This window comes from Thunnus albacares, chromosome 2 (genome assembly GCF_914725855.1).
Source record: "Thunnus albacares chromosome 2, fThuAlb1.1, whole genome shotgun sequence".
Classification (NCBI taxonomy): Eukaryota; Metazoa; Chordata; class Actinopteri; order Scombriformes; family Scombridae; genus Thunnus; species Thunnus albacares.
In genome coordinates this window covers 14542122-14561351 of record NC_058107.1, presented here as the reverse complement: position 1 = coordinate 14561351, position 19230 = coordinate 14542122, and positions in this window count along the sequence as shown.

Below are 19230 nucleotides of genomic sequence, written 5' to 3'. Positions count from 1 at the left end.
TGTGCTGGGCCGTTAACTCTCCTCCTGGCACTTTGTTCTCAGGATTATACATCAGTTTCACTCACTTGCTAACAAGCTCATTAAGCTCACACAGATTATTCAAAGGAGGATGTATTCGTGCCATTAACGGTCTAAAAAACATTCCTCTTGTGGAGCAGTTTATACACTGGAAGAGGATAGTTACAGTAAATAAAAGTGGACGGTGCAACACAGCTAAGCTACGCTAGCTTCCTCCATTTTGGCCTTTTCAGCTTTCTGTTTCCTCAAAGGTGAACACTGTCAAGATGGCTTTCTGTTGGTCAAGTTCACCAAAGTTTAACTTGACCTGAAAGATTGGCAAAGATTTACTTTGGCCCTGCAAGCAAATCCACTCATCGATAAATTTTGCTGTGAAATTTCTTTTTTAAATGCTTTGACCTTTACACAGATTTCTGAAAAACTGAAATGATTTTTTTTTTTTAAATGTGTGTGTGTGTGTGTGTGTGTGTGTCAAGTGATGGGAGCTGCTCTGTGGTGAAACAGTCTCTGCTATCCGGTCCCTCAGTGATGGGCTGGGATGTGACAAGCTGCCAGCTCATATGGTGTTGAGCCTGAGTCACTTAGCTCTGGTCTGCCTCAGTCTCTAGGCTCAGACCCCTTCAGCCCAGCCCTCCCACATCCCCTCTCTCTCCCTCAGTCTCAGTCCCAACACACACATACACCCCCATCCTCCCCCCAAGCCTCATTTGGACCATTAGGGCCAAGACAGGCGAAGCCTCGTTCTTCTGCACACACCCCACTTCTTCTCTTTCATTTTCTGTCATCTATTTTCCGACGTCTTCCCTCCATTCATCCATCTCGCTGCCCTCACATGCGGACAACCCGTCGGGACAAGTTGTTGACGGGGGAGTTAACAGCGCATTGTGATGGTGTTTAAAGGGTTCCATCTCTATATGGCTGTCTGTCTAACTAGCTGACTCCATGCCTCCTGGTGATTGAGCCTTTTTAGGTCATTACCCATCTATCTATCTATCTATCTATCTATCTATCTATCTATCTATCTATCTATCTATCTATCTATCTATTTGTCTGTATCTTGCTTCTATTCTGTTTCTTTGCTCATTCATAACAGCTGAGAAAAGCTCTTTTAACTGGTCATTGAGGAGTTGCTGTTGGCAGACTTGATCATATCATATTCCAGGCCTATATTATTTTCAGTATCTCTCAGGGAAATCATTCTTTGGCAAAGTTTGGCCGAGAACAGACTCTATTGTTTCTTAGAGTGCAGTCACACAAGAAAGACTCAGATTTCTCTTAATCCCATATCAGAATATCTGTGGTATGAAACTGAGGCTATGAATAAATGGGAAATGTCAAATTTGTCATGCAGATATCATTTACAAAAGTTTGGTGTTATCATGCTACAATGAACAGAGACCCCCAGGTGTCTGTATACAAACAATGCCCATTCCTACTGGTTGTGCAAGAAGAGCATTAAAGGGGACATATTATGCTTTTTATGATTTTCTGTTACTATATTTTTATACTGTTATGATATTGGATATCTATGTTAAACATGGTCAAAGTTTCAAAACATGAGGTTAACGTATGTAAAAATGCTCCCTGCAAGTCAAAAGCCAGGGCTTCAACCCAATCTGAATGCTACGTTTTTTTACCTTGCCGATGAGCTGACGTCGACTCGTTGCGCATGCCCATCAATGGCTGTCCATTTTGTAGCCTTTGTTGCTAAGGTTGTTGCTAAGGTTTTTCCATGTGTTGTTCATGTTTTCCACTCTCATATTTCAGATCAGATTTCGGCTAGAAAATACTGTATAAGGATGTATTTGAGAAGTTGACATTTCGAGTAAAAAATAAGAAAAAGAAGTGAAATCCTCCTACAACTATTTGTTTATGTAGCCCCCGGAAGTCAGCTGAGTCGCAGCTTCCAGGGCTAACCAATCAGAGCAGAGTGAGCTCCTCGGGGGTGGGGCCTTAAAGAGACAGGAGCTTAAACGGCCTGTTTCAGACAGAGGCTGAACTGAGGGGCTGCATAAAGGGTCAGTATAAGATAAATAAGGAGGTTTTTTTTAACTGTAAATCATGCAAAGATATTCCAGTAGAGCCCCAGATTAAAAATGTAGACCTGTAAATGTGCATGATACATCCTCCTTAACTTCTGTTTTACTTTACTGGTGATTTCCTAATAATAAACTAGGAAAGGTCCTGAAAAGAACTATGTAGTTTGATATGATATTAGTTCATTATTTATTTATTTATTACTGGGAACTTAATTCTCCATATTTGTTGAACTGTACGCTTGCCTGTAGAAAAATTACATAATTGGTTGGAAGTCTACCAATTGAATACAGACTATTTTTTATAATTAGTGCCAATTACATAGTTCTTTGCAGGAAATTATTATGAGATCACGTTGGTTTGTCTGGAATTATCTTATCTTTCCAAAAAGATTGGTGCATATTTGATTGGTGTATTGATGTGGAGAAAACATGAAGTGACAAGGTGATGGAGCGAGGAGTAGAGGAGGAAGGAAAGGAAGGGTGGAGATCTGCTGGAGGAAGGGAAGCGAGGATGGACGGACCAAAGGACTGAGGAGGATATAGGACCATTACTACGCTGTTTGACATCATCAGGGATTCAGCCTCGGGCCAGAGCTACTAATGGGGGTCTCTGCCTCTCCCTCTCTCTTCCCCCATCTCTCTCTCTCTCTCTCCCTCTCTCTCTCTCTCTCTCTCCAACACACACACACACACACACACACACACACACACACACACAGAACAATCACATTCAAAATGCACACTACATGTACAGATATGAATTCATGCAAGCTCCAATGCTTAGAGCTATACAAGCAGACACATGTGAGTACACATGTACACAAGTATGCACATCCACAGAGCTGAGCTGCCATGTCCAATCCAATAAGGTTTTCATGCAGAGTTTAAAATAACAAACAGCTGAATCTATACTTCTTTTTTTGGAGCAGGTAACTCCATTCCTATCTTAATTTTAGTGCAAAGCTGTACTGTACATATTGTTTTGTTGCATTGAAATTGCTTGAATAACGGGTACAGCATGGCCCTATACTGTACATCCTATTTTCCTGTTGCTTCACGGGGAAACTAATCTTGTATTATCATTCATGTAGGTGTTGATGTGTCATCCATGAGACAAAAGGTAAACAGTTTAGCCCCTCTATCTCACCCTGTACCTTGAAAGCCACACCACTTGTGCATCTCTGCAGTCTTTGAGGGAAAAAAGGCTTACAGTGCCACACTGCTGAGAAAAGCCAACTCATCCCCACCAGCATTTGTTGTGCTCTGCTTAATTTAATTCAACTGCTAAAACCCCTGTGACAGCAGCTCCTGTGCTTCAAGCACTAAATTACAGTCTTTCAGGGAAACAGCAGCGAAAATAAAGACGAGAGGGAGAATAAGCAGAGGCGAGACAGAGGAGGTAATGTATCCATATAAAAAGCGATGGATGTGGGATAGAAAGAGAGAGAGCAGTGGTGTATCTGGTGGGACTATCAGAGAGGCAGTGTGTTGACTGATGTAGACAGCTGGACATGGATTTTTTAATCTGTCTAAATAGGATCTGCCCGACGCAGGCTTTTCTCCCAAACAGCAGGCCCAACACTGCAGTTGTGACAGCCAGACGACAGCATGGGACCACAGCATTCAGAGATGACACCGCTGCTATGTGTGTCTGAATGTGTGTGTGTGTGTGTGTGTGTGTGTGTGTGTGTGAGAAAGAGAGCAATATGTGCATGTATAGAGAATAACAGGGAAAGAGTCAAAAAATAAGACAGGCAGTCAAAATGTCTGCAAGTGTTGTTGACAGAAGTATTGTGTAATAAACGTCATGTTGTGGTTTTCATTTCAGATTTCCTTTCCAAGCATTTGTTGGGATGCAGTTTGGTACGTCCAGGTGACATCTGTGATGTAATATAGACAATAGGTATCATGTAATGGTAATGAGATTGTTTTTGGAGACATAACAGTGAGTTTGTGTGGGGTATGAAATTGTTTTGTTTGTGTGTCTCCCATGTTCACTGCAATGCAAGAAATTTAAACATCATCACTGTTGAAAGTCAATATAATTTTATGAGCTACAATCTGAAAATAGCATTAAACAGTTTACTTGATTTTGTTTCTCTTTTTTCGTCCTCACCATTTTCTTCAAATATTGCTGATTTGAATTTGACATTGACCTGCATTTGTCAAATGCTTGCTGGACTGATTTATTACTGGATTTGGAAATTTTGATTATACATTACTGTAATATAACACAGCACAAGCATCAGCTACAGGTCTAAAATGCAATTTTTAATGTGCAAGGAGTACTGTATGCTTTAGCCAAGTCATTTAATTTTAAACACTAATATTTTTGAGTTAAAAAAATCACAAATGAGATAAAATAATCTAATTTTTTCACTTTTTCTCTTTTATTTCCAGTGCAGTTCCACCTTTCTGAGGACATTTTTAGAATCAACTAAGTGATTTCTCTACTGGTGTTATAAGACAGTGAGATTCTAGTATGAATTTTATAAAGAATTTATTGAAGTGGGGATTTTCTCCATGGGTATGTGTATATTCTTGAGCTTCAGTGTGTGTGTGTGTGTGTGTGGCTGGGTGTGTCACTCTGGCCTCGTCAACTCTTTCAGACAGGCGAACAGGCTCTCGGGGCCCCGGGACCCATAGATGGTGATGGGAACACTGTTTAATTGGGGTAATCGGCGCGCTTTTAGGGACCTGCCTATTAAGAGAAACCCCCTACTCACACACACACACATACACACACTCTCTCTCCCTCTCTCTCTCGCCTCAACATGGACAGACAGACAGGCAAAGTGACAGCTCTGCCTCGCCACCCAGTGCCTTTTGCCCATATCCCTGCATCGAAGACCCCGAATAAATGTATGATCATGAGGGTGCTTCCGTGAGTGTGTGTGTGTGTGTGAAACGATGACATCTCGGTAACACTAACAATGTTTAACAATACTTAAATGTGTCAGTGATACAGTGCCTATGCCTGGAGATGGAGACGGGGTAAAAGGTGTGGTGGCGAGGAGAACTGCTGAGCTCCAGACATTTTTCACAAAATTTGATGTTAAATAATTGAAAAATAAAAACATGTTATTTGGGATCTACAGTTAACATCAGATATTCTATTATACATAGTGGGTATATTGATCCATTATCATATGTAACCTACCACTGTAAATGTTTTAAAGGATATAAGACTAAAAAAGTAAGTATTGCATTGTGTAATCTTCATCCCAATTAATGATATACTTAAGTATCATATAATGGATGCATACATGTCCAATAAAAAAAGAAAGCTTGTTTTTATAAACCGAGCATGCTCAGTGTGGGTCGAAGCTCGTATTAATCAACAACAGTTTTATTCATTGTCTGAGGCAACAATGACTGAGACTGTTTTATCTCGTCTCATCCTGTGTTATTGTTGTTGTAAGAGAGAGAGGGATGTGAGGATTAGACACTGTCTGACTCTGCCTAACCCCCAACCTCTCTCTCTCACACAAACACACACACATACACACAAACACACACACACACACACACACAAACACAGAATACATGCAAACTTTTCCCAACCCCACACTTACAATTTTTTTCTCTGAAATGATTTGCTGCCATAATATAAGCAAATCATTTTTGCTGTCTGACCTGCCAACAGGTATCACACTAATCACAATATGAAACTGAAAACACAACATTTGGAAATGTGTGAAAGATTGCCAACATGAACTGAAGCCAAAAAATTTAACCTAATGTAACCTAAAAATTAATCAACCAAACCTTCATCTCTCTTGTGTTTTATTTATTTCCCCACATTCAAGTCTTTCATTCCTTCCGGTTTCCTCTCTCCCTCCTCTCCTCCCATTATCCATGCATTCTTAACTTTATTAAACTCCACGTTTCACCCTTTTGAGAGGCGAGGAGATGGGAATTCAGTTTCCTGATTCCTGCTTCCCCTCCTCGCTCACTCATCCTAAGACAAAAGGCCTTTTATGTTTTGCTGTTTTCTGGTGGTCTTACATGTAGAGATGTTGCCCCGGCCGGACTGAGGGTCAATACATATTGTTTATGAAAAACAAAAGGATGATGACGTGATGTCATGTCTAGACTCCATGCAAATGAACGAGGTTCATAAAAACCTCTCACAAGCTCGCGTACAGTATTTTTAAATCCACGTGACAACACACACACACACACACAGAGTGGCAGACAAAGTGGGAATGATTATGGTAATGATAATAATCATGGTTGTCATCACCGTCTCCTCCACCATGTTAAAAATTAATCTGAGTTAACGGTAATCCACGTCTCCTCATTAGATTACTGGTGTGGGGAGGGGAGACTCACGGGCCATCTGTACATCATTAACAGAGTCTCAGTGACAGCCTCTAACATCAACTTCCTCCATCCCTCCATCTTTCTGCCCTTCATCCATCCCTCCATCTTCGTCTGCATCCCTGATCGTCTCTCTCATCCTGTAGTACTGTTGCTACAATCTCCTCTTCCTCCCGGTCTTCTCTCTCCATTATTCAGTGTGTCAGACTAGATGTGCATCACATTCACAGACCAAACCCGGTGACAGAGAGGATTTGAAAACCACACTGATGTGAGGCTGTTTCTCTGTCTCCCAGGGGTGTCATTATCAGCTGGCGTCATCATCAGTCCATTATTATTATTATCACATCTCATTTCTGTTATGTCATTTGACATTGTTGCCTCTGATGCTCCTTCTGTGCCCTCCTACGCACAACATCAGGTACAATCGAAGCTTTGATTTCTTTAGGAAAACTCTCCTTTGTGCCTACCTCTTACAGCAAAGGTCAAAGGTCAGGGTCAGCCATGGTACAGAGCTACAGCACAGATTGATTGTCTTGCTCAAGGGTGCTTCAGATGGCTTGAGTCTCCAGAAAAAGGACAATCTTTTTTACATAACCTACAGGCTCCTCAGCTGCCAAGAAAAAGATAAGAAAAGCATAAAATAGACAGAATAAACCTTGACACATTCATTATAGAATCATGTTGCACATGTCACTGGAACAAGCACAGACAGGGAGAAAAAGAGAAATAGAGAAAGTGGCTGAAGGGCATGTTCAAGAAATGACAACGGAAGGCATATGGAGATGCAGGCAGCAGAATATACCAAGTGTTAACAAGACAGATTGGCTGCAAATGAGACAGAATTGTAATTAAACAAAGGGAAGGGGTGATGAGCACAGAAAGTACAGTAAATGACTCCAAGGCCCTTGATAATTGATAACATCTGTGCCTTTATTTCAGCGGCAAGTCTGCTCTGATGTATGAATGTATGTCCTGCTGTGGGCATCATCATCCTCTAGGCCTACAGTCTGCAGAAGGCTACTCATTCACAATCAGACAGGACACACATTTACTACAGTACGGCAAAGTACATCAGTGAGCTGTGTTTTATATGAGGACTCAGCAGAAGTCACTTCCCGGTTGCTTTCTGCTGGGGCTTTTTCAACTGTCAAGGCTCCCAAATCAAAGTGTAATCTCGCGCAGCACGACAACACAAAAGAGCCGCTGAACGAAATCGACAGTGGAGTTCTCAAGTCTCAGGTGTGGTTTCACATCGCTTTAACCTCAGCTGACATTCCTGCTATTTTATCTCGACAGACGTGTGGGACAAGAAGCTCATCAACTTTTCCCGTGACATCTGCCGGAGAGGAAAGTGTGGAAGCAAACGGAAAAGTTCAGCTGCTCCTCCTCCCAGGCCTTTTGTCTCTGTCAGAACTCCATTGATTTTCCTGCTGACTTTATAGACAGCTTTGAATATTGTTAGGAGGCGGAGCTGGCTGTGTTTTTGGGTGTGCATGCATGTGTGTATTGACAGATGGTTGTCATTGTATGAGCGCTGGTTTGCACATTCATGTAATGGAGGCAGAGAAACATAGCAAACATATGTAGTGGACAGCAGGACTCGCTGACTGGAACTAAAGGATGCACGTTCACAACACACGCCACACACACTTTGACTGCATCAATTATATGCATGCACGGTAATGTATGAGCGGAACGTCAGTGTGTGTGACGCAGGTTGTGTGACTCACGAGTAACATGTTGTGTAATAGTAGCTGAATTTACTTTTTAATGTAATGCTTCTGAGTGTTTTTATAAATGGAGATAGATAATTATCATACGGTCAGCACAGGAGCTAACAGACAGAGATGGAGGTTCAGTGGCAGAGACAGGGACGAAGAAAAGATTGACACACGAACGAGAAAATGTCTGAGGGGGACGGGAAGAGGCAGATGTGAAAATACATCTGAGAATAAGTAAAAAACAGGTGAGAGGGACTGAGCAGACACGCCATCGTGAGAGTTGTGCTTGACCAACTCATTTTTTATCACTCTGAATGTGTGTGTGTGTGTGTGTGTGTGTGTGAATCCCCGCCCCCACCCCTCCACTAGCCCCGCCTCTCCATGCGCAGCAGCCTAACCGTTCCTGACAGCCAGTGGCTCATTAGAGCTGCTGTTCTATGTTCCTACCTCCATCCGCCTGCTCCCAGGACCCAGACCCCCAAACAATGTGTGTGTGTGTGCATGTACATGTGCGTGTGTGTGTGTGTGTGTGTGTGTGTGTGTGTCAGCTGGCTATGCTCAGGCCTGAGCCGGGACAGGCGCGGGGGGCGGTGGGGAAGAGAGGAGGGGAGTCGAGGCCTATTCACCGGCACAAAGACATAATTAACCAAATTGGCAAATGGTTCGAGAAACCGCCTCTTGAACATTCTGTGCTTGCCTGTGGTTGCTATAGCAACTCTAAATTTGTGTCTACATTTGTACGTGTGTGTGTTGTGTCCGATGTCCATATTAAAAGTCACAAATGATCATCAGTCGCATCATCCGAGACCCCACACACACACACACACACACAATTGTCTTTCATGCAGATTCATTTTGGGGGTTTTCAGTATTTGCCTCAGCTGTGTCATCCCTCACTCACTCAAATCATTTCACTTTCTACGCTCCTGTCGCTCTCTGAGACACTTATCAACAGCTGACATTTTGACAGATATCATCTTGTATTTTCTAAAAGCAACGTAATACTGAAATATCAACTGCAATACTGCAAAGGAAAAATGCATCTGTGCTGTGAGCTTGTTTGTCCAGTTCCTCTCTGAGGTAAGAAAGATCACAGAGAAGGTGATGACAGTCACACTTGTGGCTTCACACTTATTCACTCGTATTCATCAAGAGGTGGTATATGTGTGTGTATGTGCATTTTTGTTACCTCATAGGGACCTTTTCTGGTATGAACACCAATCTTGTCGGGACCAGTAGTCCTAATGAGGACCAAAGCCTGGTCCTAATGAGGCGAAAGGTAATTTCTGAGGTCCTGGTTGGGGTCAGGGTGTGAATTGAGGTTAGGGTGAAATTTAGGTTTAGGGTTTGGATTAGGCTGTCCACAATGAATAGAAACAAATGCAATGTTGCGCAAACTTGTGGTTGTGTGTGTGTGTCTGTGTGTGTGTGTTTGTGTGTCTGTCAGCTGACTCTCCCCCCTGTGAGTCAATGAGACATCGATCACAGTGACAGTGGCACAGACATCAAGGACAAACTGCTTGTAGATCAATAGCTGCACGGCTGCACTGTGTATGTGTTTGTCTGCTTAATGCTTGTATTTTTTTTTTCTGTTATAGAGAAAAACATTTTATATTCAAACCGCAGCTGCATAAGATATCACATTATCTATCAAATATAGATGTCACTGCAATATAAAAGTTGTACCTCTGAGAAGTCGAGCAGCACTAAGTTTAGTCCATAGAAGTTGCTCTTTTTGGAGTTACAGTAAGGTTGCGAGGTTTATGTGTTTGTTTGTTTGTTTGTTTCAGTAAAGTTGTCTTCCTCCCGCCGACTCCAGCCCCGTTTTGAGGTTAGTTTCTGTAAAGTTGTGCCTTTTGGCACTGAGCAGCATTGTGGTTTGGGAGCTCGAAGCTTGGTTAAAGATAAACTTCAGGTCTGACTGAAGAGTTCACTCTTTCTCGCTCTCTTCCCCTCCCTCTGTCTCTCTCTCTGTTTCTTCCCCTCCCATCCCTCGTTCGGCCCCCAGAGTCACAACAAGAAGCAGCAAACAGCTTGAGCATCGCTCGTACCAGGAGAAAATGCCCCATTTTCATCTGTTTGAATCTGACATTTTTGGCACATTAAATATTGGACATTAATAAATTAAATGTAATGAACTGACATGAAAGAAGAAAAAAGTCCAATGGTACAATGCAAGAAAGTATAAAAGGCAAGAGTGTGAAAGAAAGAAGCACAACAACAACAAAAAAAGAAGGCTCAAACTTTTTTCTTTAATTCCAATTAACTATTGCCTAGCCATTGGAGATTATTTTTCATGTTCATTTATTCAAACAAATATTTAATAATTTATAGTAGTGGGAATAACAACATGAGAAATCACAAGCACTTGGTGCCAATGGCGGGAAAGAGGTCTGTCTATGAGGGGTGTAGATGAGGAGCGCTCTTAATAAGTGTGACTTATTGGTCATTTAATCTAATTAGACCTCAGCTGGGTGTTTTGTAACATTGAAATAATAATAACTGCTTGAAGGGAGCTGATGCAACTGATCTGTGACCAGCAGCACTCATTTACTACTTGATTAAATTTATTGCAAATGATCTAATCTCTGAGTACATAAAATTAACTTTCTTTAATGTATTTGCTGATGTATACATGTGTTGATTATGTTTGGCTATAATGTTACTACAAGTCATGTTGTGCAGCATCAGCCATGCATTTTTAACACCTGTACCTACTTTGTGTACGTGGTTCGCTCTTATCTGTGTCAGTGTGTGTATGTGTGTCAGTGGCCTGTATGCAGTATGTAGGTCGGTGTAAGTGACACCAAGGGTCACACCCTATGATTATGTTGCATAACACATTGACTTCCGCAGATCTCATAGCACTCCTCTGTCCAACCTGCCTATCTGTCCACCTACTACTGTATCTGTGGCATTCCTTCAAAACCTGTTGTTATTTCAGCTGATGTTGGATGATTCTGCAAAACCCCAGATTACGTTCAATGACTTTTTTTTTTTTTAATGATCACTTTCTACAATATCTGTGCGATATGGTTAAGGTTATGATTGTGTTTACGTTCAAGTCACAGAAAAAAGTTTCCAATTTTCGGAAAAATAAATACCAGCGATTTTTGAAAGATCCAGAAGGTCAACAGCTGGAACTGACATACAGTATGTCTTTGTTCTTTTTGTTAAAGACAACAAGTTACTTTGTATTAAATTATAAAACACTGGAAACAAACATCAATGTATACCAATATATCGTAACTGGTAATAACACTTTTAATGTTGGTTCATGCCACACAAATAGAGCAAGGTGATATGTCCGTTATGGCTACCATCTTCAATGGGATTAGGAGAAAGAGGCAGGAAAAATGGGAAAAATCTTTTTGTGGTCTAATATTTTACATCCAGATGTGTTTTAGGGTCCTGGAAATTCAGATTAGTGGTAAGTGATGTTAAACAATCTTCTGGGTGTTTTCAAAGATCACAGAGTTTAGGAAAGTCTGATGCTGAACTCTGGGACTTGAATGTAATGACACTATGAGAGGCTCTAACTGGGGCAAGGGTCCAGGTTATGGCAAATAATTTATGGTTAACTACGGTTATGGTTAGGATTAGCCAGTTAAAACACTTGGTTAAGATTAGGGGAAGATCATGGTTACGGTTAGTAAAAGGAGAAAGTGAATTGCAGGTCTGTTACAGGACACAAACATGGTCGCACACCAGCCCGACTTCCTTTACTACATTAATATTAGTACACTACTTCCTACACTGGCATTCAATGTTGGTGTCCAGTGGGATGTAATTCCCAGGCATAAGGGTGTGGGTTTTTCCATTCTCAGGTGCTATTGTTTACTACTTAACTCTCCTGTGTAAAGCCCCATGCTGCCAACTTGAGGAATCCATTAGAGGCAGTACCAGTGGATAATATGTTTCCAATTCCAGGGAGATAACGCTTTGTCATTAAACAATGAGTGAAAACAAGTCTACTGTATTTTGCATCTGTTTCTATGACTGTCTTTCTCCGCGTTGAGCACAGAGTACTGTGATTTACAGCACCTTGTTTAAGTGAATAGGCGTGAGATATCCTGGTGAACTGCAAATTGAGCATAGCAGTGTGTCTGTGTAACACCTCAGGACCAATTATCTGTTCCTCTCATCCTGCTCTCTAACCAAAAGGCCCCATTAGAGGTCCATAAAGATGTCACAGATAGACCAGAGACCAATTAGGTGTCCCTAAACTAATAACAGCAGGTAGACCAAGTGACAACGCGGGCGTCCAATCTACATCTCCCTCTCACAGCAGCATGTGTCACAGTAGTAAGTTGTGCCTAACAAAGCCCCAAGGCCCAGTCTGAACTGTTGCACTGTAACAAAATTGTAGACGACCACATCTCCGCACAGTCTGACTGACTGATACACTGTTAAGTTTCTGAACCTTTGTCAGAAAAGAAAGAATATTTTACAAATCTAAAAAACAAAAAAATACAGTCAATTTAAAAATGTTTTTATAAATGTTGATATAATGTATAAAAAGGCCAAAATTATGCACAATAAAAGCAATTCTTAATTTGCTTCAGATCTTGTTTTGTAAGATATTTTAGACAACAGAATTCCCTATAAAAATATCCTGATATTATTTCATCATTGACGTGATACTTTCAAAGTATTACTCAGGATCAATTGCAGTTCCCAAAGCACGCCATGAGTGTTTTTTATTTTTTCACTCCTGACTTCACTGAGAGAGCTTGGCTCCAGCTCATATACAACTGCGATGCCAAAAAATGGCACCAGAACCCACAATTTCCCACCCCCACCCATCCGCTCCACCCAGACCTCCCAGTTGCCCTCCCCTGGATCGGGCATCCGCAGAGGGTTAGACCAGGTCGACTATGTGGTGATGAAAGAACTACGAGACACAAGTCCAACGACCAAACTGTGGACGAGGGGGGGGGACCGAATGGCAGAGATGAAGAGGAGGAGTAGATGGAGGGGGAAAACGGAGGAAGGGACTTCAAAAACAACAACAACAACAGCAAGAAAACAAACAACAGGGAAAAAAACAAGTGAGAGAAAAGAGAGGGGAGCAGAAGAAGCTCAGAGGCACCCAAGGTCCTCGAACTAATTAAGATGATTTGCATTTATTTATGAGGTTTAATGAGCAGCTTTTCAATAGTTTGTTTTCCCCTAATATGAATATTTCCTTTTCATTATGTTACATAGATGGAGAATCTCATTCTTTCCAATAATCACATCCTGGCTTTTCTGTTTCTGCAGATACTGTAGATGTTAATGTGTGTGTTTTCCAGTTTGTTTGTTTGTTTGCTGTGGATTAACTTCCACTATGTTACATGTTTCCGTACAGAGCAACAATTTTTGTTTCCTCCTTTGAAAAATTTGAACAAAACTTACAAGATGTCATCAAACTAACCAACTAACTTACAAAAGACCAGCCTGGAAAAGGACAAGACAAGCAGTGTGATGCTCAAACAGACATTTTTCTTCTTGAGTGAAGTATGATGTGTGTAACAGTAGAAAACCTATTAAATTAGACTCTTTTGAGCAAAGTGCGAAGCAACCGAAAAGTATCATCCCTATGGAGAGAGAGGATAAAAATAGAACAAATTAATTTAGTAAAAATGAAGAAGCATTCAGTTTGGAAGGTGGTGTGAGGTAGTTTGAGGACAAATGATCACTGATCAGAAATCAGCAATGTATTTAAAGGATAATATCAGTGATTGTGCATGTTTAGTCCATTTAATACAAATCAAGATTGCTTACATTACATTACTGCTGACTATTTGGCAACATTGCTGCAGATTTTTTTAATACACTTCTTCTACTTTACAAGCAGCCATTGGTTTCTGTACAGTATTAGTGTTGAACAAGTGAATGTGAATGTGTCAGTGACTCATTACATATTACTCACTGAAAAAATAATGACATTACTCAACAGCAAAAGTTGTTACTTACCTACTTTAATTACTTGTAACTTTACTTTCATTAGCAGCTCCATCAAAGGTGCCTTCACACAACACAACCTTCACACCCACACGTCACATCTGTGTTATTCTACGCTGTAGAAATAGAAAACAAGACGTGGTCTAACAAGCAGTCAGGTTAAGTTTTGGGAGTAGGCTATTTATTGACTATCAACAGCTAGTTAGCTTCACGTTAGCTCCAGTGACTGCACACAGCCCCGCTGCTCCGTTAATGTCATATCAGAGTTACCGCAATTACAAGTCCCCAACTTGTAAATAGCATTTTCAAATTGAGGTACGGGTATTTCAGGTAATGCAGTGCAGCCATTTCAAATCAATCTGGGTATCACATAATTTGTATTAATATGTAACAATAATGAAACTGAAATGCAGACTTGGAGCTTATTGTAAGTTTTGGAGCTTATTACACAACTCGAGTATGTTTGAAGAGTCTACTAGATGGGGTGTTTAACAATGTAGCAACAGACCTTTTTCACAGCAGAGGCTTCGAGCAGAAAAAGCACAGGTGTTACTAATAACATTAACGATGTCTGTTCCATTTAGGTGTCCCAGTGAGCCATGTCAGTAAGCCAGCATGCACAACACGAGGGCCCTGAAACCATGATTTATGTTATTAATTACACCTGTTATGACATATCAAAACGTCTCCTGTGAAAACTAATGTCTGCCTGAAAAGTACTGATAAGTACTTGCAAAAGACACTGGTATGATCAGCTATGACTGACTATGAATTCAGCTAGAGAACGTTAATTTTCTTGGAACAACGTGTGCCCTGGTGAAAATCGTGTACCTCCCCTAAATCCTTTGTTCTGCAGTTTTTTGGCTCACATGTGGAACACCAGATCCACAAATCTGTCTGACTCTTTACGTCAGCGCAGGACACATTGATTGTTTCCAGCAACATTATAATCACCACAAAAAGAGGAGACAAAATCAATGAGTAATTCCCAGCAGATGTTAATCAGAATCCTGTTTACCTCCTGCTGTACAGAGGAACAATTTTCTGATCGTCATTAACAAAGGCCATATTATCCCGCCATACTGGTCTGCACGCCGGATTTCACTGGGAGGCCCTATGGCTGCGCACAGGAATATGAATCAATGAATGAGAGGATGAATCCACAGCAACACTATTGAATGTTTATTCTGCAGTATGTGTGTGTGTGTGTGTGTGTGTGTGCATGTGGTGTGTGTGTGTGTGCGTGTTCTCCTCAGAGCTGAACCCTGTCGGCCTGGCCAACAGTCCCCATGGCCATATGGCTGTGTGTAATTATACATAATGTACTTCTCTGTCAGGTTGGGATTCGTTTATGTACTATTTGTTGGCGAGTGTGTGCTCATTCTGTGTGTGTCTTCATCTGTCAGTGTTTATGGTTATATATGTGTGTACTTGTGTGTTTTCCCCTATGAATATACAGTGTATTTGTGCACACATGCACGTACAGTATGCCTGTGGTTAATATATAGCCAGATGGAGATTCAAGTGGTAACAGAATTACAGAACATCATATCAAATCAGCTGTATGTGTGGCTCACTTGCTTTGGTCAATGTGTTTTTAATAAAAGATAGTAGAGTTGAATTGTTTTGCAGTTTTTTTTACAGTGAGGGTTAATTAAATGGACAGATATCATGTTGCTTTAAAACTGAGTAATGCAACTAAATAACAACCACTGTGACCACAACTCACAATAACTGGGTAATGGTAAATGCTAAAATGTAGGGTTAGAGTTGTACAGAAGAGTCATGAAGTTGGGGAGCTCAGAGATATCAGTTACATTTTTCTATCCACCATAAGCTACTGGTCATACTGGTCCAAGTAAGGCTGTAGCGGCAAATTCCTTGAGTGTGTTGAATTGAGCAAGGGTGAGTTTTCTTGCTTATGAATTTGACTTTTGATGTGTAAGAGCAAGAATATGTTATTTCATCTTTCAAAATGTACATAGTCTTGCTTTAACTGTTGTAATTAACATGTTAAAACCAATAGCTTGAGAAGCAGAATGTAGGTTTTGCGTGATAGTCAGTTTATGAGATGTAGGAGTTTATTCAGATATTTAGAGCCTGGTGTAAGAAGCTGGCTGTAGCAGACCTGATGAAAGACTTATAGATAGAAGACACTTTGACTTGTCAAAGCAGGAAAAGCACAGATGGAATTAATAACATTAATGATGGCTGCATTCCACTTAGGTGAGCCAGGTGACTCTGATATTGTGCTTGCTCACTCACTGACGTGAGTTACTGGGACGATTAATGGGACAGAGCCATTGTTAATGTTATCATTTACACCTGTTCTTTTCCTGCTTTGACAAGTCAAAATGTCTGCTGTGAAAAGGGTCAATTTAAAGCCATTAGTTCATTTGCTTCCATTAACTTGTCAGGTACAAAATGGTATTATTAACTAACATTTTGAAGACGTTTTTCATTGTTAACCTCAGTACAAATCTCAGTCTGTGAAAGGGGCGCTTTAATAAGATTCCACATTGTAACACGTCATAGCAGGAAAAACACAGGTGTAATGTATAACATGAATCATGGCTTCAGGAAGCTTTCAGTTAGCTGTCAGGTGTCTGCACATGATGTCACAGGTTTTTTTCTTGAAAACAGTTAAATCACATAGAAGAAAAATTCAATTATAGTAATTTTCAAAATGAACAACTAGTCAATAGAAGAACGTAATTGATTTTATTTACATATTTTGGCCCGTAATTCCTGTCAGCTATGCAGTGGAAGATGTGGAGTTTCACTTCCACCTAATTTTATTTGTTTACAACCTCGTCTGAAAGTCTGACTCCTTATTGGGCTCCTAGCGATGTTCCCAGAGCTTAGCAATTACTGTAGGTCTGTGAGAAAAATGTTTATTTGGAGGTAAACTCAATATGATGGTAGTAATCCCTCATTGCACAGGAAAAATAAATGTGTGCTAACACTTCATATAATCTGCCAATCACCAGTCCACGTTGTCCAGGATTCATCTGGGCTGGACATCAGCTACCTGACATGAGAGGGCAGACACAGTGGACAAATGGAAAGCAAGAGAGGAGCAAGAGGGTGATGAGGGTGAAGAAGACTACTGGATGGTGGAAATTAATTTGACAACCACTCTGCCTCCCGAAACACACCCCACCTCACACCGGCTCCCCTGTGTGTTTTATCAACATATTTGTGTGTCTCTGTGTTATGTATGAGTGCATATATTTTATACGACTACATGTGTGTGTCCATAATGTGTCTTTGATGTGATTTATTCTGTAGCCTTTTCTGTCTTTCTGTGTATGTATGTGTGCGTGTGTGTGAGGGTGATGAGTTGTGACAGGTGTTGTGGCCGCTAGTGCTGTAGGAGAAGGCGGAGGAGGAAGAGGGGAGGAAGAGGGGAGGGAGTAAACGAGAGCAACACAGATGATTATTTAATTACTGTCTAATACTGTGTACCCCCCCTTCCCCTTCCTCCTCCCTCTTTCTCTTTCTCTCTCTCACTCTCTTTGCCCCCCGCACACACACACACACACACACACACACACACAAACACACATACACACACAAACACACACCCTCCACCTCTCCCCCGTTTTCATCCTTTCTTTATTAATGAACAATCCGGGCCTTTCTACAAATCCGCCAGGGCTTACTGTACCCCCCAGATACTATGTGTGTGTGTGTGTGTGTGTGTGTGTGTGTGTAAGAAGGGGGGTCTAGATGGCTTCTCCCTTAGGAGGAACCCCCCCCCCCCACACACACACACACACACACACGCATACACACATTTCTAGACTAATCAGTGCACTCAGTCTTTCTGTCTTACTCTTACTCTTTCCATCTTGTATTTATATATGCATGTGTGAGTGTGTGTGTTTGTGTTTTTTGTTTAAGGCATCAACATATTTCATTTTATGAATACATTTACATGCATGTTGTGCGCATACATCTGCAGATATAATTTCATACACCTCTGCTTGTTTGGAGATACACTGCAGGTGTGTGTGTGCGTGTGCTGTACTTACTCAGGTAACTGTCGCTGTGTAATGACGTCGCCGACACTGACGGTGTGTGTTGCGTCACTCTAACCCAGTTCAATCCTTATCAAAGCACACAGCAGTAGAATACAATAGCCTAGTAAGTGTCTAGTAACCATGTCCTGCCAGTCTATCACAGTGACAATAGAGATGTGATCACTCTGAGACTGTACAGTGAAAGGCAGTACAGTGACGCGTATCACCTTTCAGCACTTTCTATACGCTATACTGCAATATGGAGAAGAGCTAAACATGGTCAAGCATGTTAACTCGCTGATTGACAATTCTTACAGAGAATAATTTGAATGTTCTTTTATTTATATCAAGACAATATCTGTCTGAAAAATAATATTTGGTTGTAATTTTTGACATAAGCACAGATTTTTCTGAGCAATCATGCCTCTTTGTCCCACTGATTACATTAAACATGCCTCTATTCTTTACTAATATCCCACTGGTTTATACTTTTAAATGAGATCCTTCCATTTTATATTTACATTTGGAAAAAACCTTTATATTACCACACTCTCATAGGTCCAAAATCCGAGCTACATTGTTGCTGCTTTTCATCAAACTACACTTATTTCTATACATCATGAACATTGTTCTTATTCTGACCCACAGGATAACTGACAGACAAATCAAGTGGCTGTAGCATTTTTTTTAAATACCACCACCTAACTAAGCAAATATAAAGACATTTTTAAGTGTTTGCTTAAAGACAATAACAACAATAAGCATCTCCAACTGGTGTGTGAAGAGTTCATGAATGATTGACATTCTATATGATTACAATACGAACTTGATTCATGATTTGAATATGAAATATGAATTTACTGAGTGTTCATTTATTTTATGCAATTGTATTTATGCATACTGTTTCTTCAGCCTCAGCTGAAAGTCTGGGAGAAATCTAGTAAGTAGACCTTGAGTTTATCCATTTAATTATGTTTTTGTACAACTATAAGTTCATGGCTAATATGTCCTCATTTACATTTCCAAACAGTTTTAAAGCCAACTGTGAATGATGTGTGTATAAACTGTAAGATATGGTTACATGAGTAATTAATAAATATAATCATGTTATGTCAAGATCAAAATTAACCACCGCACACTGAAACGACTTTACCA